Here is a 25,406-nt window from a genome sequence, read left to right as displayed (position 1 = left end):
AATAAAATGGCGGGCTCACCTCAGAATGATGATTTGGCCTGTAAACCTATAAAATTCTTCACCTTTGAAAATTTTAATTTTTGACATTATATATATATGTATGGTGGATTGGTTACTCTAATCAAATAATATATTCATGATTTTTATAGCAAAGTCCATGGAAATGAAACGCGCGTGCAAATTTTGTGGCTCACAGAACCAAGTTTGAATGACAGTTCAATTCTTCTTTGGAAAGAATAAAATCCACTGATGCAATCGACAAGACTCGCTGACTCGTCAATGTGGCCGCATCTCCTATTGAGAGATAGAAGATAGGTTGTACCTTTCACCAGCAGATCACCAGATATTGCCAAGCCCCAACGAGTCGTGAAGAAGCTCGCACTGACCCCAGGACATCGCTCATCTCTCATTATCACATCTAACCATTCACCACCAAATCTCATATTCAATCGTCTGTTTTTGACTACAAAGTCGCCCCGTTGGCGAGCGATTCGAGTGAAGTCCCGCCGCACACAGGCACCTTCTCCCAGGGGGATATTATCGCGCTGAGAGATGGTGTGGTGTTTTTCACTCGATTCTTGTGTTGTTCTGCGTCGATGATGCTACTGTGACGTGGGTGCTCGCCAGTGGCAGAGTAGAGGTACCGCAGTGGAAGAGAGTCAGCCTCGTGATCAAGAGGTCGTGGGTTCGACTCCCGGCCGAGTAACTGCTTGGTTCCCCTACTGGACGAGTTCAAGTGAGCGGCTTCTGGTTACTCCTTTAAACCACTGATTGTTCTGTCTGATTTTATTTTGAAGCTCTCTGTCTTACCTATCAAGGGTTAACCATTTTCGATCTGCCCCTAGATACATGTACCTCAAATGCCCTAGTCAATGACGTCATCCAAAATGAATCTTTCTGAAGCAACAGTAGAACGATACAACTGTGTTAGGCTTTGTAAATTTGGATAATTCAACCTCGGATCTGTCTCAGTTCAGTTCAAAGCTCGATCTTTGCATCTCAAGGGTTAACTGAGCACTTCTTTATCATTTGGCTGCAGTGAACCTTCCGTGGTGACATCAATTGTTGGTCTGTAGTGCACCTCCTCGCAGTGTAATTGCCTGAACAGATCAAACTGCGCTAATCCTAATCCTTATTGATCTGACAAATAGATTTAAACATATCTCGGCGGTCTCCGATGAAGCCGGATGAAGCCATACACGATTGTTCCGCTCTCCTTGTTGAATCACAGCAAGATCGTGGACGCCGATTTCCCCCAGATTGCAGGAGGCTATGTCGTGACTTGAGTGGGTTGTGGTGGTGAGCTCGGCACCTTTGATTCTGATGATTGTGACTACACTGGGACCTCGCACAGTGGATACCTCTCTATTAAGGACACACTCTTTAATAAGGACACACCCTCTATTAAGGACACCTGCCTAAATAAGAACACTCCCCTTATCAAGGACACCATCCCTACTAAGGATGCCCTCTTTGATAAGGACACCCTCTCTAAGGACACTCTCTCTATTATTGTTATTGCATTTGGTCCATTCCATTGAGTTTTACCTCTGTAATCAGGACACCTCTCATTTAAGGACAGCATTTGTCAGTCCCAAGGGCGTGTCCTTGATAGAGAGGTTCCTCTGTACACAGGCCACTGGATCAAGGGTCAGTAAGGGGTTAAAATATGTTGATAAAGGGTTAAAGGTAGAAGAAGGAGAAGGGATCCACAGAGGTCCTGTAATTTGAGACCTCTGTGGATTTCTTGCTCCCTCTTCTGCCTAAACCCATTAACAATGTTTGACCCCTCACTAGACTCGGTGGCCTGTGCTCTGTAGTTGAAAAATACTAGCGCTTAATTTCCAAGAGCTAAAAAAAACATTATCTCTGAGAGCTCAAAAACCCTCTATTTCTGTTGTTCAGAAACCACTGCCGTTGCAACAACTTCGAAGGACACAAATTCAAAGGAGGCTCCTAAGTGAAACATGTCCTGAAAGCAGTTGTAGGTACATGTACACGTGTGTAGTTTCTGGCATTGCGCTGGAGAAGATCTCTTCGAGTGCGTAGCAAGACAAAATATTGTTACTGCGCTCACGTTTTCCTGCGCCACCTGATGATGTTTTGATTGGTCATTGATATGGTACGGGTCATCATATGGTCAAGGTCATCATAATCTTGGAACAAACGGCAAGAGTTGTGTTGTTATGTGCCTCTCTGTCAGGCGCCAGTTCGATCTATTGGCCACGTGACTTTGTCCTTGGCCAGAGGTAGGGTCCACACAAGCTACTCATGTTTCTCACTTGATGCTGTCTTTTTCTTGCCCTGGCCTAGACACCAGATACAAGGAACCTTGGTTTCACATCTCATTCCAATGACGGTGAAGAGTCGGGAATTTTAGTTCTTTGAAAGCCGCACAGGTTCGTCCAGATATATTATCTTGGGTTCACCCAGGGATCGAACCCGGTCCTTTCTGTGTGGTGACCATCAGTGTTAACTATTAGGCTATGAGGCTCTTTGCCAAGAATATTCAAATAGCAATGTTGTCTCCTCACGAAATCATTGCTCACTGGAGAGCAGGTGCTATCGTAATCATCAGAGCTGTTGTACGCAGCCTCCTTTTACCATTTCGACCGCGTTGAGAAATTTTTCCAGAAATTGTTTTTTCTCGGGTGACCGGGTCTAACCACCTGATGCCATGCGCTGATTCCAATGTTGCAGCCTTAAAGGGATGTAGCCGTTCATTGAAAATTTGAAATTCGTAATTGAATTTAAGTTTTTTTCCAATTGCGTTCAAACAAGAACAAAATGTTTTAAAACATTAAAATGCAATTTGTAACCAATGGAGCATTGTCTTAATTCACCCCAGATTAAAACTGTTGAAGTTTTATCAAAATTGGAAGAATTTACAGTGGCCGATCATTATTAAAGCTTAGACTAAGATGAAACTAACTTCCTCATATTTAAGATGAATTCAGGGTGGAGATTATTAAAGGGGGGGGGGGGCTTATCTGTGCCGTTCCTTTTCCGAATCATCTGGTTGATTCGTTACCAAAACCACTGTGAAATATAATTACTATTCGCTAATTAGAAATGAGGATGAATTAACCCACTGACCGCAATTTGGTTAATGAAGCTTGTGAGATGAGGCGGCCATCATCTTGTGATTGGTAGCCAATCAGAATCGAGTAGACACGACTTCACTCATTCAGTGACGGAAATAAAGAGGGTAAAGTCAAAGTAATAATGTGTCATCAGGTCTTGCACGAGTTTTTGAATGGAAACCTTTTGCGGGCCCTATTGTTCACATGTTCATCAGGACGGATCAGGATAATTGATCTGCGCTGGACTTATAAACATGAAATGAGAATGTGCATATTCCCCGCCCGAGAAAAAATTGTAGAAATAAGCAGGCTAAAGCGCTGGGTCCAAATTCCCCTTCAAAGTACATTGACCTGATGGCATGGTCTATGGCCTCAGGAACTTTTCCAAAGTCAGCACTTTGCTGGGTAGACATTCCAGAGATGCTGTTTCCCAATTGGCATGCCCGTCTCGAAATGTAGTCTATATCATCTCTATCATACATGGATTAGTAATTGTTGTTTAGAATGGCAACAGGATGGTTATTTACATGACCAGGAACTTTAGTATCTGGGGCAAATCGTCAACATTGTATTTCAATCTGTCACCCTACCCCTGCGAGATACTAATCCGAACTCATCAAATTTTGTTTAATTAGGGCTAGATGAAACTTCGATGTTAGCATAGTCTAGACGAAACATCTTAACTAGGCCTAAGTTTGTTTGCAATTCAAGGAACAAGTCTATTAGGAAAATGAAGTCTTTGATACGCACATATCAACTGGTGGTTCATTTGATTCTATCAGATGATCTTGGTAATATCAGGTCATCTGGTTTTTAGCCACCAAGATTTCAATAGACCACCCTTTGACAGATGGAATCTTACCGACACCTCTCTTAGCGGGACATCCTCTCTGGTAAGGACATTGATTTTGGTCCCGTATTAGTCAATTTCACACAATTTGACCTCTGTATTCAGGACACTTCTCTTTAAGGAGAGCGACTCTCATTCCCAAGGGTGTCTTTAATAGACAGGTTCACATTATTATCAAAATACCTCTTTTGCCCTCCATCGATCTGAAAATCACCCAAAGTCTGCACGGAAAACATGTTTTTGATGAGCCCTTGGGGGCATTTGCTCCCTTCAGGCCCCCCCTCTAGCTGTTCTACCCATCCAACAGCCACAACATGCAGATTGAAAGCTTTCAAATATTTTGGGAAGAATAAAAATCATAACAAATAATAGCCCCCCCCACCCCCTTTAATCAAGCCCCACTACTCAGCCCACCCCACAAATCAAAGCCAACTTCGCAAGTCAAGTGGATCTCAACAGCCAATCACGTGATCCGCCCTATCAGCACTGATCAGGAAACCCTTGACCTCTGTGACCTATTAATAATCATATGCGCGTTATCATATTCAGTGTAGATTCACCAGTTCAGGGCATAAGTCAGTTGAGATAACACGGACGAGTCGAATCAAGTTGGATAAAAACTGGTCAAAATCGAATTCGTAGATTTGGAAATTCAGGATTTTAGGTATGTTCGACTTGTAATTAGTGTAATGTATTGTTAATTAGCAGTTGTTCTTTCGATTGTGTGTCATTCTTTCTGTTTCTCAGGTAAGCTAACCTGAACACATGTGCACCGTATTCGTTTACATGCAATTACACACAATCGAACGTGTAGATGCGCTGTACAGAGTTGCTGTCAGCATTTCTAAATGCCTTCATCATTTTGCGTAAAGTTTTTTGCAGATGATATATATCGGCAGAGGGAAATGATCTCTTGATATGCAATTACCATTTAAATAGTTAGGCCTATGTGAAGTGTGATTGGAGTTTGAAACTTTATATCGGTGTTGTATACTCTGCGCATCTTGGGAATTGTGTATGTCGACAGTTAAAAAGGATTCCCTGAAAAAAATATTTGGCAAGTTTACCAAGCTGCTGAACCTGTTTTGCTTACAAAGGGGTCCTGCATTCTCTTTCATTGTATTTAATACTGATGGCTCAGGAAAATAGAAATACAGGTGTACTTATTATGCTTATGGATTTGCAGAAACTTAGTATTTATAGTGTTTGTGTATCAGTCTACTCATTACCATGGTTGAAATTTGTCATCGGTGCATATTTACACAATTTGAAATTTTCAAATTTGTGTTAAATTTTCTTTTGTACAGACGAAGTAGGCGTTTGAAAGGAGTTATGTTTCGAAAAAAGCTACAAACAGACAAATGTACCTGAAGAAAACAAACAAGTTGTGTGCCTCCTTTCTTACAAGTTTAAACCTATTCATACATGAATGTTATCAGTGTATATAACTTGCTATCACACCTTGAGATAACAGATGTCATGTTATCTAAGAGTTGTGCATCCCTAAGCAACACCTCGGGGAGGTGTAAATATGAGTTTTTATTACCTGGATCAAATATATGTTATTTTCTGTTTAATTAGGGCTGAAAGCAAGAGCTAATAGTTTCTCGGTGCTCATCACATGAATAACACTCCGAAGTTATCACTCGTTTGTGTTTCATGATGAATTATTACTATTAGCAGGTTAGTCCTTTAATAACATTGATGATGTCCCAGAAAAAACCCAATATTGTTAAATTGGTGCGGAGTGGAGAGGCAGAGATATTGCCTTCATCAAGAGGTTGTACGATGCTCTCTCAGCTTGCAATTACAGTGCATGTAAACCTCTCTATTAAGGACACCCTTAGGACTGAGAAGTGCAGCTGTCCTTAATAGAGAGGTGTTCCGATTAGAGAGGACGAATTGAATGGAAACAACCAATTTGGCACCAAAACTAATGTCCTTAATAGAGAGGTTGTCCTTAGTAGAACTAGTGTTCTTAGAAGAGAGGTTGTCCTTAGTAGAACTAGTGTTCTTAGAAGAGAGGTTGTCCTTAGTAGAACTAGTGTTCTTAGAAGGGAGGTTGTCCTTAATACAGAGGTGTCTGCTAAGGGAGCTTCCACTGTACTTTAAACCTGATATTTGTTACCACAATGATATCAAAACTGGTGTTGATATGTTTGAAAATAATCTCTCAGACATTTGAACCTGTGATGAATCGTTGATCGGTTATAATACCGGAAGATATCCCTTTATTTCTGATAACTGGGAAACCAATATGTTGAGAGGGCAACCAATATAGAAGATGTTGCTTCCAAGGAGGAATGAAATCAATTGAAAGATCCGCTGACTGCTGGTCTATTTGTTTTGTGTTTGATCGTGGCGGGCAGTGAGTATTTCTGACCTCTGAAGATGGTTTGGTAATCTGAACTCATATGATCAGGGAATCAATTGTTCCTGTCTTTGCTGCAAATTGTAACAAAGACCCACCGTTGATGAATAAAAATGCGAAGTGGATAGATGCTGACCAAACTGGACAGAGGGTATTGCTAGCAACAGAAGTGTATGTCCACAACTTAACCCAAGTACCTGTAATTAAGTTCCCAAGCTTAGGATAGCTCAACCTTAGCTTAAGTAGCTAATCCTAAAGCTTAACCTGAAATTAGCATGCTCAGTTGTTACATCTTTACCAAGGCTGCACAATCCTCAAGTTATGCCAAGGTGTCCTAATCTATATTTCACCAATTTTACCCATTAACATGGATATCCACTTCATATGGATCCTAAACTACATGTAATTGCAAAAATATAGCATAGCACAAGTGTTGGTGAAGTGCCTTGTCTAAGATTGTCAACGCATACACTGTTCAATCTTCTTCAGTAGATGAGTTGATGCTTTAGGAATTTTAAGAAGACTGCTTCTTTAGACTAAAAAATGAGGACCCAAAACTTGCAAACTCAGCCAATGGTTTTGGAATTTGAGGTCCATTCAAGTTTTCTTGATGAAACAAACAATGACAATGAACCTATACATGTACAGTGAGATATCAATTTCTAATATCAACAAAGGGCTTATAGTGAACACTTGCTATCAAATTCGTACCGAGTAGTCCTTGGTTGCCATCGAGTTGGTACCGAATAGTCTTTGGTTGCTATACCAAGGACTACTCGGTACCAATTTGATGGCAAATGTTCACTATAAGCCCTTTGATATTGGAAAATGAGGCCAGACACATAACAAACATTACTATCTTGTGATGAGGCCTTTGAGAATGGAGGGTGTACTATGGGATGAACATAATTTTCGTTTGTTATCTGGAAGTACCAATGATTTACGAGATGCTAGCTACGACACGTTCATTTACCAAACCCCCGCAGGTAGCTGGCATTGAGGAATGAGTTATTTCGGCGTGGCCTTGATCCTTGTCTAAGGTCTCATGTCTGAACCAACACTTCATGTCCAACAATAAACAGGCTTGTACTGCCTCAAGAGAAATACCTGGGAAAAATAGATATGTGGAGAACAATTACCAGCATAACCCTCTTTAAGTGAATTTCACACAGGCAATACAATCACCGCACCACGGCCGGTATCAGAGAAATTGATGCATCAGAAAAACATAGGGCCAAATTCATAAAGGGTGTTTAGCTTAAAACAGCGTTTAACTACTGAATAGATAGATTCAGGCCCTTCATGTAAATCTTCACAGAATATGAATAGGCCCTGAAACTGATGAGAGAAGTTGTACATGTCTAACCCTTAAACGCCCTTTATGAATTTGGCCCATAATGTTTGTCTTGATAGCGAGTCAAAAGTGGGTGTATGCTTAAGGGTAGCGGGAAGTAAATATGAATCTCTGTTGAAAATGTATGGTGTGTTTGTCATAATGAGTTTACATATCACATGATAGATAACACTGGTTCATTTAGGCTAAGACACACATTGATAATAAGATCTTTTAGGCCTACTTACTTACAAGGAAGTGTGCATTATGCAACAGGACAATGTGCCAGGGCTAGATAAAGACACTTTGGAATCGACTACTTAAATGCTACTTTAGATTACATATGCCCTACCTTATCTCAGAAGATTTATGTACCCCGTACTTATATAAGAATATATGGAAACTTTCATTTTAAGTGCAAAATGTATTTGATTTTAATAATTCAAGAAATAAGCTCCTTGATATGAACAGATAGGTTTACAAATATCCTTGCAAGTGTTTCTTGTAAAGTGAACTTGGTAAGGAAGTATGGCGGATGGGGCCTACTTATTGATTGAAACATATATCTAAAGTACCCTCTGCTTCTGCTTTCAAAGTGTATAACAAAGTGAATTAGGCCTCTCAATTCCATTCACTGCACGCCCCTTAAGAGTGAAGCCCATAAGAGTTCTTAAAAAATGATTTTTCTCTACCTCAAATTAGTCTAAATCTGGTACTTTCTTCATTGTTGACCAATGTCGTGTCATTTTCTTCGATTACAAAGTAATAAAACAGCAGTGCCCAAATTCAGTCCATATTACAAATTTGGTGTGTTGCCCAATTTCAACAGTTGGCCGGAGGTTGTCATCGACTTCACACTTTAACCCCTCACACGTTGACATATCGTGTAAAAAGGAATTGGAAGGAGTTGCCTTTTAGAAGTAACCTTCCTGACGCACATTGAATTGTGCACAGTATCACTGCAGTAACAATAGAAATCATTGTTTGAGTACCCTGCTGGTACACCATCAGCTGCCAACCGTGTGGCAAAGGTTTTGAACCCCAAGGAAAAACTGACAGCGCATTTGTTCTGAAAGGAATGTTTGTTGCATGAAGGTAAATGTAAAAACAATCCGTTAATTTTTGTCTATTACCCAAGTTCAGCAGATGAGCAAAAACGTCTGTAAACAGATCGTACATTAGGTATTAGTTTCTTGACAGGTGTAAGGCTTGCCAGCACGTGTTCCAAGGGCAGACAACTTGGTAAGGCATCAAAAACGCATCCATCAGCTCATGCTCATTGGAACTGATGCCGCTCCCCCGAGACATTTCTAAGTGGAGCTCAAGGTTCTTTCAACTGCTCGACATACATCATGCCTTGCGAAAGCTCGAGAAAAACATGCTTATTTAGAAGTGACAAGTGTCACTGATCGTATTTTCCTTCCTTCATAGCAGGCCTATGAATCATTTCTAAAATGCTCTCACTCACCTTGTGGGAGTGTCTTTTCGAAAATACACTTGCTCACTTTGTGTGTTGTGTGTGTATTTTATGAGTGTGTTGTTTGAAGTGCATCACACTCACTTTGTGTGAGTAGAAAATACACTCACTCACTTTGTATTTTAGAAGATCCAGACCTGTTCAGGCAGAGCGCTATTTTCCAATGGAAATGGCATAATCTGAGATTACCTGTATAGAAAGTATCAAGTTTTGGAAAACTGATTGTGTTAACTGGCGTCGTTTTCGACCACCCTTGATTGACGCCATTCCACATTTTATGAACACCCTCATATTCTCGACATCACCGTCAATTCTTTTGGGTGACTTTTACGCGAACCAATTATTCAAAGATGGGAACTATGCCCGGAACCTCAGCTATCATGATATCATGAAAACAGGGAAAGTAATATCAGTAACGAAAATGCCGGGAAATGAATATCCACGGATATTTTCTCTTCCAATTACTGGTTATCAAATTATTGCATGACGGCATCTAATGGCCTTTGGGCAAGGCCATCAGCTCCTTGTAGGAGAACTCTGTCACATTTTGTCAGGCTTCTATAAACGAGCTATTTTTTAACGACAATAACCTGAAGCCAGGTGCTGCTACATCCCACCTTGCCAAATAATTTCTCTGTCACAATAGTGTCTGTCCTTGTTTATTGAACAGGTAGTGCTGCAGGCCACAAGCGAATGGATATGACCCAATTGGGGGGGGGGGGGGGGGGGGTGACCTGTAACTAGTACTCATGCATTGCATTACATGCACTTCTTGGTATTCCCCTATCTGGACAATGGTTTGTCCCATCTGAGGTTGGTTTATACCTCTTTATGGGTATTTCTGAGTTGTCTTGAGGGCTATGTCCATCCATAGTCTTCATTATTATGATTTCTTGGTATGAAAGATCTTGCAGTTCTGTTACGTAACTGGCCCAACGTGGGGGAAATGGTCCCCCTAACACTTGGGAGCTGCCTCAGTTCCGGTTGTTTAGCTCCACCCTTGCTGCATAATAGTGAGACACCCCAATAGGCCTACCTCCAATTCGGTATCAATACATTGACTATAAAATTTGAAGTGGCTCAATAATGAATGTCCGAGGTGGAGAAGCCATCTTGTATACCGATTTTGATGGCCTAGTGGTTAAGGCGTCCGCCTCGTGAACAGAAGGGCGAAGGTTCGAGGCCTGCTGGTAAACTCTTTTCCGATGTGTCCGCTTGGTTAGCCGCCAGCTAGTTATTGCGTACAAACTGCCTTCTCGCCAGGCCCCTGACATTAGAGATAGTTTGGGAGAAAAGAGTGTCTCATAAGCCAAAGCTGGCTGGCCCTTTCATTAGGGATGACACTATAATAAACAAACTTCACTTCACGTTTTACGTGACGTCACTGTACACCATTTTCCTTCAAGGTGGATGCAGTGATAGATATTTCACTCCACAGTTGCAGTGATTGGTGAGTCAACCAATACCTCCAGTTCGTTAAATCAATTCCTTAAACTAAAATTCATGGGAACAGGTTGTGAGGCTACCCAATAGATTGAAAGCACCCGGTACTTCTTACAGCATAGGCCTTTCAGAAACCTTGGACTGCACCTGCCGTAATTAACTGGCTGCTCAACTCGAGTCTGAAGAATCTCCTGTTTTTGCATTGACACCTGCCCCGGTGGTGCATGTAAGCCATGTCTGCACCTTACCTCACAGAAATGTCTAATCATCCTTTCAAGTGGTTTTAAAAACGCAGAATGCCATCTTGATGGCCTTGGGGTTGGCGGTACTTTGTGGTGTGATGACTTTTATGAGCTTGTCTGCAGTGCCCCACCAATCAGTAAGACAGACGTCTGATCCAATAGATGTAGCCTTGATAAGTTTTGGGGTCTTTTCAGTTGTGTAGTTTTCCTCCAAAGAGTGGTGTCCAACTCAGCAATGTGATATTTGATACCAGCATTAGTTGCTGGCCTGTTTTTTGCAGGCGTTATGAGATTTGGTTGTAGAGACCCAAATCCATTTTAACCAGAAAAAGGGCTGGCACAATGACAGACGTAACAGATAGAGATCCCTGTTGACATGTTCAGTACGGAAATATTGGTTTTGTCTGTGACCCATTCTATTACCTCCGGAGGCCCTCTCTCTAATTTGTTAAAAGCTATCACAATCAGGGAATGATAGCTGATGTTCCTTAAGTTTTGAATGGATGAATTTTGCTACCTAACTGCAATGATAATGGCTGTGTAAGTGGTCTTTGGCAGTATACCTTGTACCGTCCCTTATCGCGTAGTTCTAGCTCAAGGCAAAAAGCTTTGTTGCAAGCAATATTAAAGAGAATGTTATCGGACGGGCTTATCCCAAAAGGGTCATGCACCTATCGGCAAAAAAGCTGCCAGGTCTTCCCCTAGACAGTATGCTGATAGTTATTAGGGGAGTTCTAATATTGATTTTAGGGTATGTTTCATGGTAAGCGTGTTTGGAATATCACTGTATATTTCTGTCATCAAATGTGCTGTTGTTCCAGCAGACTGATGTTGAAAGGAACTGTATTCAGGTAGCTTTGTTGACGCAAATTATGTTGCGCCCTAGGAATGACTAAAAGACTTGTACACAGTTGTAGAAGACTGCAAAGTGAGTTTGGTATATTAGGATGAAGCGAGTTTGGTAGGCCTACTGTTACAGTAATCTAGGCCTAGGGCTTCTCCTCTCAAGTAGGTATGCACTAATTGCGTGGCTTGCTGATGGCAATTTGTTCTTAAAGTATCTTCCATTCCAAGTAAGGCCGAGTTTACAAGTGTGACGTTAGCATTGAAGTAGCATTTCTCTCTTATTGTTCATGCACATAGTTTTGGCAAACTTGCCAGGTCTATTCCGTTTTATTCAGTCGACTGTATCCTTGGCAACATTGTTGTGCAAATTGATACTTTGCGGACAGGGATGTTGGTGCTTGACTTGCTGTTTTGTTTTCTCAGCGTCTCAATCAGTTTGAAAGATCTTTCCGTGAAGTACTGACGTGTGTTACTCTCAGTCCTGATAGGCCAGCACAGAGATCTACATGTAGTACGTATTGAGCTATGAATCCCATCATTAGCTACGGTTTAAACAGAATTGGAGGAAATACCCAGGATTCTACACTTAGTGGAAAAAAAGTAGGTGATTTATCTGTGTTCACAAAGGTGATTTAATGACTTGTTGAAGTGGCCGGCTTTTTTTACGTTTGCATTTTGCACCGCCCATGAAAATGCCCTAGTTCATTTGTCATTCTCGCAACTCTATGTATTTCCTGCAAACAAAAGAAACTATGACTAACTATCATGCCATTTCTAAGTTCTCATCATGAACATTTAGTTACTTTGAAATCAGTAGATGATGTTGTCCAAAGTGCCGCTGATCATCTGAAAGCAAGATTTGTCTGCTGGCATTAAAGTTTGAACTGAGTTTGACGTTTTTAGACATGACAAACGGACTAAAAGCCTTTCTTGCTGTCATCAGCATGATTTACTATTTACGTGTGCGAATCATTTAGTTATTACCACGGAGACATTTCCTGTCGATAGGCCGATTTGAAGCACATTTGATATTCTCTTGACAGCCAGGAAGCCAGGTAAATGGCCGGTACCTTGAACATAGTAATATGCATGATGCGAGATCTTAAGCACTGACTGGCCATATCTTGATAGAGGGCCATGACAGGGGGAGAAGTCGAGCTTAGATTGTGCTGTCTGTTGGATGATCTTGAGTCCATGCTAGCACTCTTCGTCTTCAACCTGTGTTGGTTTCTCACAAGATTTTATCAAATTGGCGGACATTCAGAAAGGGCAGCCGGGAAGATAGAAGAAGGCTTTCATGTCCAGGTGCCTGATTCATGCTTATACTTGCGCATGTTATCAGCTTGTCATGGACAGGTATTCACCATATCAATAATATTTTTGTCCTTTTGCCATGTCCCACTCTTAGTTTGGCAAGCTGTTGGTTACTGGTTTGGGCAAAAATTCAGCTGAGCACCAGGCCCTTGGGCCTCTTTTCGTCTGACTCTTCACTTACAAAAGCGACAAGTTCCCTTCTGCTACACTAGTGGGTTGAGTAGCTAGGCCAAGATTGCCCACACCAGCGGTCATACACTGTTGCTCACACTGATCTGGGCGATCTCCTTTGCTTTTGCAATTGATCATGAGTGTCTAGATTGGACTTCTAAAATAGCGCAAGTGCAGTCCAAGTCACAATTGTCATCCCTAATTGGACTGTAACCTGCAAACTGACTAGAAGGTGTACATGTAAACAATGTTTGAAGTGAAATTTGAATTACTTTCCTGAAGGGGTTAACACTCTTGAAAGGTTTCACCTTAATGAATTTTCCAAAAGCCGCAAGTCAGAGCTCCGTAATATATTTAAGACGTTTCATATCGTTGTTATTGGTACTTCAACAGGATTCCTTGCCACGATTACGCGTGACGTGACTACTGTCACTTCCTTTCATTATCGTTAATGGCACTTTCCATATTTGTCGGAAGGGAAATTCAACGGTCGGTGTCTCCTCTCTCTAATCGGGTAATGATAATGAATTAGTATTAACCCCTCGTTAATGAACGTAATTAGAACATGAAACGTGGAGAGGAAGTCAAAGGAAAATCTGCCAGTTGTCGTTTTAATGATTGGAATATGTGAAAGAGCACCCATTTAGATAATTTAAAAGGCATTTTGTTGTTGTGTATCATCGGTGATGAGTTGGTTCGAGGTAGCATTAGTTGTCAGAATCCCTATTGAATAAGTTGTTGCTGATTGCTTTAAGTGGCGAATTGAAAAGATACAATTCACTGTCATTGATAAAAACTTATCCTGAAAGTGATTGTGCCGTACTGCAGAATCATATTTCAGCATCAGCACCAGTAAAGTGCTCCCGCAGGAGAGATTTTTGTGGCGTCAACCTGCAATAATTATCGCACACAACAACAAAATTGTGCATATTTTATTGCAACTTACTGTAAGCTGAAAAATATCCACAATTACATGTAGCAATACAGCATAGTTTGCAGTTGAGTGAAATTTTACTTTTGGCCTAGTTTTACATTATTTCAATAAAATTTTCTTCTTTGGAGTGTTTTAATTTTGCCTATTTGGTGGTCACAAAAAACAAAATTAAAACGTACAGTGTGCGGAAATTTCTCAGTTTGAAGTGTGAAACATTTTCGAACCGAAAGAGTTAACTACACCAACTACACTCACGAGCATATTATTAGTGATTAGATATTGTCATATCTTTATGCATAAAACATCATTCTATCAGATTTTTTGCCCACCGTTAAAAATATCTCGCAGCTTAATTAGGCGACTCTGTTCATATTTTCTCAGTAAAAAGCCTCAATTATGGATCGTGAATTGAAGTCATGATCGCCCGTGCTTTGAGCGAAACGCGCTCATTATTTTACACGATCCCGGGCGACTGGGTATAAGTTTATCATTGTATAATTGCGACTGCCGGCAGGAGTTTTCAGACTTCAAATATTTCGTCCGCTGCGGCTTAATTTGAAGATGATGTTGTGTACTGTCCTGCGTCCCGAGGGTGATCGTAACTTTTGGAGACTTTATTCCTGATGGATTCAATTATCTTGAGATAATCAATAAAAGTGGAGATCATTGACGGTTTTTTAGCCAATTTGTTATCTTTAGTGATGGATTTTTAGCGAAATTCGATGATTCCCAGAAAGAAAATGTTGCCTTTGGAAGCTAGAATAACCCGTGATAGGAGTGTTTACTTGTAGCCAACTAGGTATCAAGAAGTTGATTCGAAAAGGTACTCAAAATCTTGGCCTGGTCTTAAAAAACAAATTAGCCACTATCCTAATCTTAACTAACAAGTTAGTTAAGTTCAGCGTTAAGTACAATAAACTTGAAACAAATTGACAGAGAATAAAGGTAATTCGTTGTTGAATTCAACGAGGACATGCGCCGATGTGCGCTTTTTTGCGCAGACCAATTTTTAGAAAACACACTGCTAGTAATTCGTTAATCTAGCATTGGCGGCAATGACTTGGGCATGAGAGGCACAGGCTGTTCCTGAGAAGGGGAAAACTCCCCAAATAGGCTATCACTAGCAAAACCCGGATCCTTGCTGGACTTGTGATGTCACTTCATGAACCATCCACTGTGATTTATAGAATGCAACAAAACTTGATGAATTTACTTGAAGATTTTCCTTTTGATGTGTATCATTTTGGTTCAGCAGTGGCAAGAATTAGTCTACTTTCCTTCAAACTGTTCAGTAATGGGTATTTAACCTGAAAGTCACTCCCCTCCCCAGCTGCGGCAGATAAAATCTCAAGTCAAGCGCTCGGAATGATTGTCCGTTCTTTGACCAAGCTCCCTAAGACTATTTAATCACGTTGAACCAGGTTTAAACAGAACATAAAGTAAAATACACTTTTGACCTTCCATGCTGAAGATGTAATCACTTCTTTTAAATTTGTTAAATGTAATTTGGACGCAAACCTTAATATGAAATTAAGTCCCTTTAATTCTGTAGGGATAGGAAAATCAGTAAGACTTTACTTTAACGCGCATAATCCCCAGGAGGAGATAGGGTCATCATAGAGCATTTCCGTGTTAAGTTTATAAACATGAATAGGAAAAGGGTTTGGATGAAATGTATTTGCGTGACTTCTTGATGGAGGTGGATTATTTTAGACCATCCTGTGTAATACCGTACACGTTTATATCTTCGCGGCTTACATGACTAAGATTCTTTGCATTCAAGTCCCCAAAGTATGATTTTCGAGGGGAACACTGTCCACAATCAGAAGAGAGAAATGCCTGTGTTTCAGAACTGGTGTCCCTAGAGGTTGTCCTTAATAGAGAGGTGTCCGCTAAGGGAGGTTCCTCTGTATTTCCAACTTATCCATGTTGAGGACTGTACACTCGATTCAGCAGTTTAAACACTTTGAAAAACTTTGTATAAAACTTCCTGCAAAATAAAACGCAGACAGAAGTAATTTCGCTTCAAAATCGATTTCTGGTCACATATTATTGCGACACTTGGTCATAAAATTCTCAATTCATGTTTGGCCAAGGTGTTACCAAATCGCCATGGCGACCAATTAAACACAATGGAGAACGGGAGGAATTGCCGTCAGTCAATACATCATCGTTTTAATCGAGTGCGTAGCATTTTCTCCCGTCAGCTGGTCATGAGGTCTTTGATGCTGTTGATGATTTGGTGCCAGGGAAAGGCATGCTGTATCGTTGACCCTGTTCACCCCTTCTTCACTGAACAGTCTCATAGATATTGTCGATATGTCTTTCTAACCACCATTATTAGGGTCAGAATGGCTAGAATTAATGGGGACACTTGAAAATCATGTTACTTATCTTCATTTACCATAAACTTCCTTTCTGTCTGTTTACAAACAAGTTTCTGTAATTTATAGCATAAAAATAAAGACACTATATACCTAGTACCTTTTTTACCTAGGACCTTTTTACCTAGTACCTTTTTTCCCTGCACCTTTCTTACCTGCATCTAAATTCATATGCATTCACTGCCATGTTGGAAGGGCAAACACATGATGATTAGTGGAAAAACAGGGCCGCATGTAATGTTTTAGTCCCTGGGGAGTAGAGTAGCACTTTGTGTTCCAAAAGGGCAAAATCTGCATAAATAATACTTTCCTGAGGAAGGCCCAAACCCAGCGCTTATTGATATGCATTTGTATCTGCTATACAGGGTGGCCCAGAATTATTTTCACTTGCGCAATAGAATTCTATTGTCTATCCATGGCATTGTGTGAGAGAAAATAATTCAGGGCCACCCTTTAGAATATGCCCATTAACCCTGGCCAACAACGGCAAGTGAGGCCTTTCTCTTCATGCGCTGTTTGGTACACTTGGAGTAAAAGCTCCTGAAATTAGTATAAAAAGTCCTCACGTGCTAATTTGATACATGTATTCCTTTTGATATGTTGTAACCATCACGTACACCTTGGTAGCAGTACGTGGAATCCCTACAGATAAGAAAACTGAATATGATTCAAATCCAGTTTCGTGACAACTATATTTATCTATGCAGTTCACAGTCTGTCAATGTGTGGACAACATGGAGATAATGACAGCCTATCACCCGCCAATAACGATGCCGGCAGAGTCATTATGGTCGCATCAGCAGCGCACCTGTCACCCACAAATTGTCACCGAGATTCCGATTTGCGGGGCGAAGGGGAATTAGTCTCTTAACTGTTCGCTAACTGTCTTCATATTCAACTGGAGATTGCATCTAAATGGATTCTATCTTGAGTCAGAATGAATGAATGTGTATGCTATTCATTACGGGGTGGTGGTGGTGGGGGATGTTTTGAGATAATCTCTCACACTTTCCAGCCCCCTATTGGCCTGACTGTCTTTCTTGGAGTAACAAATTGATAAAAACTGAATTCGTCTTGGAAGTTGCCCTCTTTTCTATACTGAGTATTATCATTGTTAAGGCTGTGAAATGCCTAACATTTCCAATTGTGTAAATACACACTAAATAGACATTTTAGCATCACCGTTGAGTAGACAGATGTACAAATATTATCGAGACCAGGTTTCAGCGAATTCATTTGATAATAACTGCACTAGAGCATTGTGTTTAACTGCATTTCTATTTTTCTTGCCCACCGTATTTCCAAACGTCGTACCCCTTTAAGTGGTTTCAGATTTGAAACATGATTATAATGTGCTTCCGAAAACAAAACCAATGTTAAAGTGCTTGGAAGTAACCTTGGGACCAAAAAGTGTTATGCCAGGTGCTCTGAGCCATCGTCCCCTCCAGACAGAGCAGATGTGATTGTTATTGTGCCCGAAGTCTGGCCAGATGCTTTGATCTGCATCCATCCACTCTAATGTCAATTTCATATTCTTCTATTTGTAGGTACGTATGTGTTTCTTCAAGTCAGCTGACTAGTTGGTAAGATGTCCACAATTATTGATGACTAGTCAAGTATAGTTCCAGGGGTGGCCCAGGAGCTACATCAAAAGAGGGGGCGTGCAGTGTGTTTCTCATCGAACTTCCTGGTGTGTTCCAAAATTTCATGACCCACTTAGAAGATTTTAATGAATTGGAGGGAGACATGTGTCTGGTGCATCCCCCCCCCCCCCCATGGATCTGTGCCCAGAGTTTGTTTTCTGTTGAAAGGTGAAGGATGATTGGTGAAGTGACAATAATAGCATTTTCCTTGTTTTCTGAGGGCATCTAGTATAGGCCCTCGCTTCGAGGTCAGGTATAACAAAAGTCAACTCATCTTTTTTGAAAGGGACTGGGCAATCTTTGAGCCTTGTGTGTCAAGATGGACAAAGTTGACAAAAGCCACACGGCGAAGTATTTTAAATGTTTTTCAAAGATTGATGACTTTCACTGCCGCATTTACTGAGTCTCTAAAGCATTAAAATCGATGCAAGCGTTAGATATCGATGCAACCACAATCGCATGCCGGGAATTAATTTGCATGTCGACTTGAAATCGATCAATTTTCACCTCTCTCACCACAATACCATAAAGCAAGCTGGCGCGGCGACTGGACAATAATCTTTCCCGGGAAAGACTGCACAAGATTATTGCGATCAGTTGTGTGTCGGATTCAGGCGACATATGTTCACTAAGTCGGACCTGGATACATAGAGTAGTGGCTGCAGGAGATATATACATAGGAAATTTATCAATTCTTGTCTATTTTATTATTCGTTGTGTTCTAAATTTGTGTGAGTATAATTTTTTGACGAGTTGCTCTTTGCTTTTGGTAACTGGGGCTGTTAAGGTAAGCAGCAATTAGGCTGATGTACATAGCATCAGCGCGTGTCCCCTTTTGGGTCATGGGCCCAAACCTCGGTCAGTCCTCTCGAGTGATAGAGTGACAAACTTTCCCCAGGGTCTCCAGTTTCCTCCTACATTTCAAGCAAATAGCAGTGTTGTGTTTAAGTTTTCTTCTGGATGGTTCTTGGCAGAGATACTGTAAAAGTCTTTCCAAGAGGTCAGATATCAGGCCTATGAGTTGCATTCAAGGTATAGGCTTAATTACTGATCCCTTGGATAGGATTTCACAGTATTTTGGTCCCCAGTTTAACGGTTGACCACAGGTGCCACAATTTTGGTTAGAACTTGAAATCCTAATGCAATTAGAACTCGTTCAAAATAAAGTGGATGCCAGTTTCAAGTTTGGGAGTCTGTTCTTTGTTTTCCAGAGAATAGCCTCCATCCTCGAAATTGGCATTCACCTCTTTGCGAAGGAGTTCTTATTGCTTTAGTATTTTCAAGTTGGATCCAAAATGATGGTGACCATGTTCAACCTTTCCATTCTAAGGGGCCTGATCATTGACCCCTTAACGAGGATTTCACAGTATTTTGGTCCTCAATTTACATGCGAGTGTTTTGTACCATGCATTCTTGTTCACTTGACACCTGTTGTGAGCAGTCGTCCATCTCTATTCTGTCCCTAATTGTCATCCAGCAGTCAGTGTCACGACATCATTGTGATGGTCACAGTAGAGTGAGCCGTTAATATGGGACACACTCCACCAGTCATGATCTTTCAATTGAGGAGATGAATGGAGCAGTGGGCTGCTTGCAAAAGATATGGCCTCTCATTAAATCGATGCTAGAATTCGAGTTGACAATGTCACTGGAGTTCTCTCTGGCAGGTAGTGGTGTTGTTAAGTGTTGTACAATGAAATGGCAACAATGGCTTGGTTTATTTGATGATCATTGCGTTTGAGTAGTTGATACCAAAATAGATATTGTATTTGTTTCCTTGCCAAACTAGAGGTATTGGTTGTCTCACCAAACTAGAGGCATTGGTCACCTCACCAAACTAGAGGCATTGGTTGTCTCATCAAACTAGAGGCATTGGTCACCTCACCAAACTAGAGGCATTGTTTGTCTCACCAAACTAGAGGCATTGGTCACCTCACCAAACTAGAGGCATTGGTTGTCTCATCAAACTAGAGGCATTGGTCACCTCACCAAACTAGAGGCATTGGCCACCTCACCAAACTATATATATATTTGCTTTCAAAGGCTAAAGGTTGTTCTCAATGATATGCATTAACCATCCCAGTGGTGACAGCATCTTTTGTGAAACACGTCTAAAGCTGCATGCTGTTATTGACGCATGTTCTTTTGCTCCCAAGATTGAAATCGTACATTCTTTCATCAAAACGTCTGTTCCTGGAGCGTTTCTGTTAAGCTCTAATCGCGATTTCAATCTCTGCGGATTGTTCCCTCAAGATCCCTTTTTGTTGCCTGCGCGGGATTATTCCCGCGTTCTCTGAGCCCGCGCGCGTCAGTAGCTGTCGACGTCAGCTGTTTATAACCCCCAGTTCCGCCATAAAGCCCATTGATTAGTGACACTAGCATCTGACGGCGGGGCCCCCAGGTGGGTACGGAACACTTTCACCGTTTTCCAATTCGCTCAACCAAATTTTATTGGCGCAGGATTGTTAGAACAAGTAAATTTGTCTGAACAGTTTGTTGGAAGACTTGAATTGACTAGCCTGTCCTATGCAGTGTTCTCCCCCCAAATCTCTTTGGTGGCGAGGTGCTGTAACCATTATTTTGACACAATTTAGACTTGAATCAGTTTTTTTCCTGGTTGGAAGCAGAGTCGATCTGTCTGGGTGCTCTGACATTAAAATCATTACCAATCCATAAACATGATAAATCTGTCATGATGCTAACTTGTTTGTCCAGGAACTAAAGTGGAAAAGATGAACTTGGTCTGGTTGCTGCACCTGGGCAAGAAGCATGGTGGGGAACTCTGTTAATGATTTCACTGGTGCAAAGCACTGTTTTGCCACTGAAATCCAATTTCTCCCCAAAGAAATTAAAAATTATTCGATGAATAATCATATCTCCATCAGCTACAAAAAAATTAAATTGAATCATCAAATGAAATAAATACACTGGTAGTTCATCCACGATCTGGAAATGTTGAAAAAGGAGGTTCGAAACTTTTAGAAAGTCTTTTAATTTCTGAAAATCGACACTGAAAATTGATAAATTGAAAACGAATTCCATTTCGTTTTCGTTGTGCAAACTGCAAATGGACTTGGATGGCTTTCACCAGATGTGCTCCGTGGCTTGACGTGTCGATTTCCTATTTTTCCATCCGAGGCACTTAAGAGTTTGACGCTGCTTCATTTTAACGTTGATTTGGACTTGATATGAATTTAGAAAGATGCATTCACGCCACTTTAGGGCCCAATTATTCTCGAAAAGTGAACCCTCGCACCTAATCATTGTTGAATTGACATCAATTTCAATCTGCGTAATTTAGAAATGGTTCGGAGTGCAACTTTATAAAGTCGATTGCAAAGGTTTTAATATCATCGGTAAAATAATGTGTGAAACCGGAAACGGCAGGTGCTGCAAAAAAAGTCGAGAAGTTCAATTTATTCTTTAATCAGCCTCTCTCTGTTGAAATGAATAGTTCGCAGCCGTAGGCCGCAGCTCTTTTGTAGAATTTATCGATTGTGTCACGTCACTGTCTCATTCTGTGCGGTGTCAAAGACAATATTGTACGAAGTCTTTGAATATCTGAACTAAAATATGGTCTGTTCTGGCAAAAGTTGGCGCTCGGGTTCAAATACAGAAAAATGTACTTACTGACATTGGCTGTTTGTGCACAAAATTACCTGTCAAATGATATATTACACTTGTCAGTTGCTCGAGAATTTAATGCGATCATTGTGGACTACAGATCACCTCATTTGTTCATGTTTATATTTTGAACAGACCCAAGATTAATTACTCAATAAGAAAACCGTTAGTAACGTCACCTCATCTGATGTTTTACTTGAGTATATGCTCAATTATGCTATTTAAAGTCGCTCATTAGCAGTATTTGGGACCGTTCTTAAGCGCATTAAGTATAGGAATAGTGGCTGAAGAGATATCCCCATTTGCTCCTTGAGCACCACAGGTAAATGTTTTTCAAAGCGCATCAGCCAGTTCATAATGGCCATATGCATTAGAAGGTGCCACCAGAAGCAATTCCTTCAAATTGTTAAATTCCAGTCTTACCTAATCAGAGAACATTCTGTCGCAGTCAGAATGCCAAAGGCCGTTGGGAAGGTAAGGGTTAATAATGCGACTCTTTACATTCAAGAAATATACGCGATAACGACCGGTTTCAGTTTTAAGCGGCCCCCAGCCACGGTTCCTCCCCGTTTTTCTGCCACTTTCCCTCTTGACATTACCATATCATTGACATGTCCCAACTCCGGTTAAACACCTATTATCGCGCTATTCCTCAAAGAAAATCACAACTTTATGAATGTTGCATACGCGGTTCGAGCCGAGATTCTGCGTAATTGCGCTATAATCATCCGGTAGATTTCCCATGATGCCCTCTCCTGTTGTTCATTACTAATATCTTTGCGACGTGCAGTGCCCCGGTGCTGGTCGTCGCGCATGAGATTTATCGTCGTAAGGTAAGGACGTGTTATTCATATTGATTCATCGCTCTCGAGGGACGCGCTTATGTTCTCATGTTAGTACAATGTTTATTGCCGGAAATTTCGTAGGAGGTGCTCTTTGCTTTCTGTTCCTTTTTTTGTTTGAAGCCGATTATTGTGTTTAATAAGTTTATTTAATAGTTTTTAGTCTTTGTTGATTGCAAGGTTCTTGTTTGTCTTGATGCATAGTGGAGTCGTATTCATTTCTGTCATACATTTGACTGCAATGGAACCTTGTTTAAAGGGCCACACTGCTCGTATTTAATCGTGGGTGAGGAATATAGAAATGCATTTATACGCAATGGCGTAGTGCAGTTATTATGCATGCAAATTTGCTGAAACTTGGCATCTAAAGTATTTGTTTATTTGTCTACATGTACACAGCAACAAATTTATTCCGTACATATTTACCTGATTGGAAATTCTCAAAATCAATCAGAAATTGGAAATTTTGATTGAACGGCAAAGGGTTGAGTGCTGTACAAATGAGCGATTTTTTGTCGCGGCGATCTGTGACGTCGCCGTGACTGCGTGACGATCTTGGCGGGAATGTGGCCACGTATTGGTTTAATTGCAGTCACTTGTCATAATGTCATGGCTAAGTCACAGTGACTGAAATCATAGTTTGCAGTTGCGTTGCTCTTAAGTGGCCTCTCTTGCAGAATGCTCCAGCTACAACTGTACTTTTACTAGAGACTGACTTAGGTTTCTTGCTGCTCACATCGACATCTATTGCCATATTGGAACACATCTCCTCCTATCATTGTTCCAAACTGCCTACATATCTGCCCTTTCATCTTAACATTTGGTATATTTCTGTCCAAGGAGTTGGATGGCTTCTACCACAAGTGTATTTGAGCACTTGATTGTGATTAACAAACATCTTGTTTCACAACCGTGGGATACCGTGTGGCTTTGTCTTTTCCATGTTGTCTGTGTGGTACATGTGTATTGTTGAGTTCTAGGTTTTCTCCCCGAATCCAGAGGGACTTGGAGGGATTCTATCAGTGTATCAACAGTAGTATTTTTGTCTCATCTTCTTTCCTGAATGTCAAGGACAAAAGCTGATCATCATCTTTCTCTCGCCCGCGATCGTAACAAATACTCTCTTGATTTTTGGTCGACATTTTAGGTCCACCCTGCAGTTTTGGTGAAAAAACCAATACCTCCAGTTCGGTATCAATTCCTTAAACGAGCGGCAAAGGTCTTTAAGCATGAGCAACACCGTTACGACTGAACAACCTATGTCGAGATGTTTGATATATGCTGGGTATTGAAGCCATTCTCTAAAACAATCTTTACAACTCGTCACATCATTTCAACATTTGTCATCCCCCCCAAAGCTGGTTTTGATGTCAAAATGACATAATCTTTCAATAAACTACATGGCAAAGAACATGTCGTGGAAGACGACCATTTAAATGAGAAAGCTTTTTCATGTTATTGCAAGGAGGTGCTTTGAGCAATATTCAATAGTTTCATTCGCGATGTTGGCCAAAGTCACCTTGCTTAACATGAGATGTGTCCGTTAATTTCTTAACAATTAAGAGGTCACTTTTGCAGTTGTTAAGAAAAAGGCTTCAGAGTTTAAAATGTAACTAAAATGCATTTGAAAATTTTGGTTCGTTGCCAGTCTATCACTTACTGCTGCACTTGCAGTCAGACCACTACTCACTTACTGCTGCACTTGCAGGCTGACCATTACTCACTTACTACTGCACTTGCAGTCTGACCATTACTCACTTACTGCTGCACTTGCGGGCGGATGACTACTCACTTACTGCTGCACTTGCAGGCGGACCACTACTCCACTACTCCACGAAATTTTGGTTCGTTGCCAGTCTATCTACTGCTGCACTTGCACCCAGACCACTACTCACTTACTGCTGCACTTGCAGGCTGACCACTACGCACTAACTGCTGCACTTGCAGCCAGACCACTACTAACGTACTGCTGCACTTGCAGGCAGACCACTACTCACTTACCAAACATGTAACATCGGCCACTGCTACTTTCTACAGTATTAAGCTTACCTCAGTCACATGGGCATGGTTGACATTGTAGAAGGGTATAAAATCTACGTCTGTTATGTGACCAGAAAACGAGACGAAGTTGGCCACTGAGTTCCTATTACCAGCTAATTGACGTTGCCGGGCTAATCATCAGTATTGACATCGGCGTTTTGTGCGACGATCGCTCGGCAGGTCCGCCCCACAGCTAACAACAACATCGGTCAATCTCCTCGCCAATAATGAGACGTCACTATCTTAGAATTGCCACCATTTCTAATGCTCCTAAATACTCCACAGCATCTTGTTACATTGCTAAATTGCCAAATTGGTCGCTAAATGCCTGGCGCAGACCTTCGGGCAAAACCTGATGAGCAGTATCGAGAACTATTAGCGATGATAGGGATACACGCAACTATTTTCTGATGGATTCGAATTGAGGAGTATAATTTAGGTGCACATCATGTTTTTAAAAGAAAGCCTATGCTGTTCATTATAATTCTGGTGGTCCAGGAAAATAGAAATGCAGTAATACACAATATCGTGGAGCTTTTATGCTTACGAATTTGCTTAAACATGGTGTTCATAGTACTTCCTTTATATCTGTCTACACAATGACATTGCTGAAATTTATATTTGGTACATAATATGGACACCATTGGTTATTTTCTAATTCAGTTACAAATTTCAAATTTTCAACTAGCAGCGTAGGCCTTTAAAGTTGAGTTTTGTTTTGAATCTGAACTTTCGCATTATTGAATCTGTGAAAATAGAACTCTAACAAATATTTCATTGTTTACAGTATCCCATTTATTACCTTAAAA

At 40.9% G+C, this 25,406-nt stretch overlaps 1 protein-coding gene across 8 annotated transcripts in view; it reads left to right on the top strand.

Annotated features, from left to right (window-relative positions):
* LOC135497863 (poly(rC)-binding protein 3-like) overlaps nucleotides 1–25,406 on the top strand; it is a 210,199-nt gene that overhangs the window by 132,382 nt on the left and 52,411 nt on the right. Inside the window, exon 1 of one of the 8 annotated variants that reach the window (XM_064787838.1) lies at nucleotides 4,509–4,597. The exons of 5 other annotated variants lie outside the window; for them this stretch is intronic. The gene's annotated coding sequence lies outside the window, so the exon portion shown is untranslated. Of the gene's footprint in view, nucleotides 1–4,508; nucleotides 4,598–12,112; nucleotides 12,246–18,702; nucleotides 18,823–25,406 lie in introns of those variants that run through there. 2 more of the 8 variants (XM_064787841.1, XM_064787839.1) reach the window with 2 other exon arrangements.

The sequence above is a fragment of the Lineus longissimus genome, chromosome 13, assembly GCF_910592395.1.
Source record: "Lineus longissimus chromosome 13, tnLinLong1.2, whole genome shotgun sequence".
Taxonomy (NCBI): Eukaryota; Metazoa; Nemertea; class Pilidiophora; order Heteronemertea; family Lineidae; genus Lineus; species Lineus longissimus.
This window is presented reverse-complemented; position numbering and strand designations above follow the sequence as displayed.